Genomic DNA, 455 nt, shown 5'->3' on the forward strand with positions numbered 1-455 from the left:
ATATTTGTCTATCCTTAAGCATATGTGGTCTGTGAACGAATCAGCTGTGTCCTTAAAATCAATGATACTATTTTTTATTGTCTCTATGGCCAATAAAATTAACCAGATAGTTCCACCACATTCTACTTGTACGGGCGAAGGTCTTAAATTCCCCGAAGGCATGAAACAAAAAAAGGGATGATGGAATTATGAAGAAAAGGAAAAGAATGGAGTAACAAGACATAAAAAAAAATGTATTCGATATATCGTAACCTTTTGTGAGAATTATAACTTACGTTGCAAGTTGGCGGGATCTTATGTAAATACCACAGGGAAGGAATATGATTGAAAAATGAAAGGGTATTTTTGTGTGGATACGGAAAAAAATGCCCTTCATCACAAAAGCTGAACCGTTAGTAAAAAATATAAAGGTTAGGCATGCTGGCAGCGCCTGGACATAGAAGATATTCATCATT

Source organism: Penaeus monodon, chromosome 19, assembly GCF_015228065.2.
Source record: "Penaeus monodon isolate SGIC_2016 chromosome 19, NSTDA_Pmon_1, whole genome shotgun sequence".
Taxonomy (NCBI): Eukaryota; Metazoa; Arthropoda; class Malacostraca; order Decapoda; family Penaeidae; genus Penaeus; species Penaeus monodon.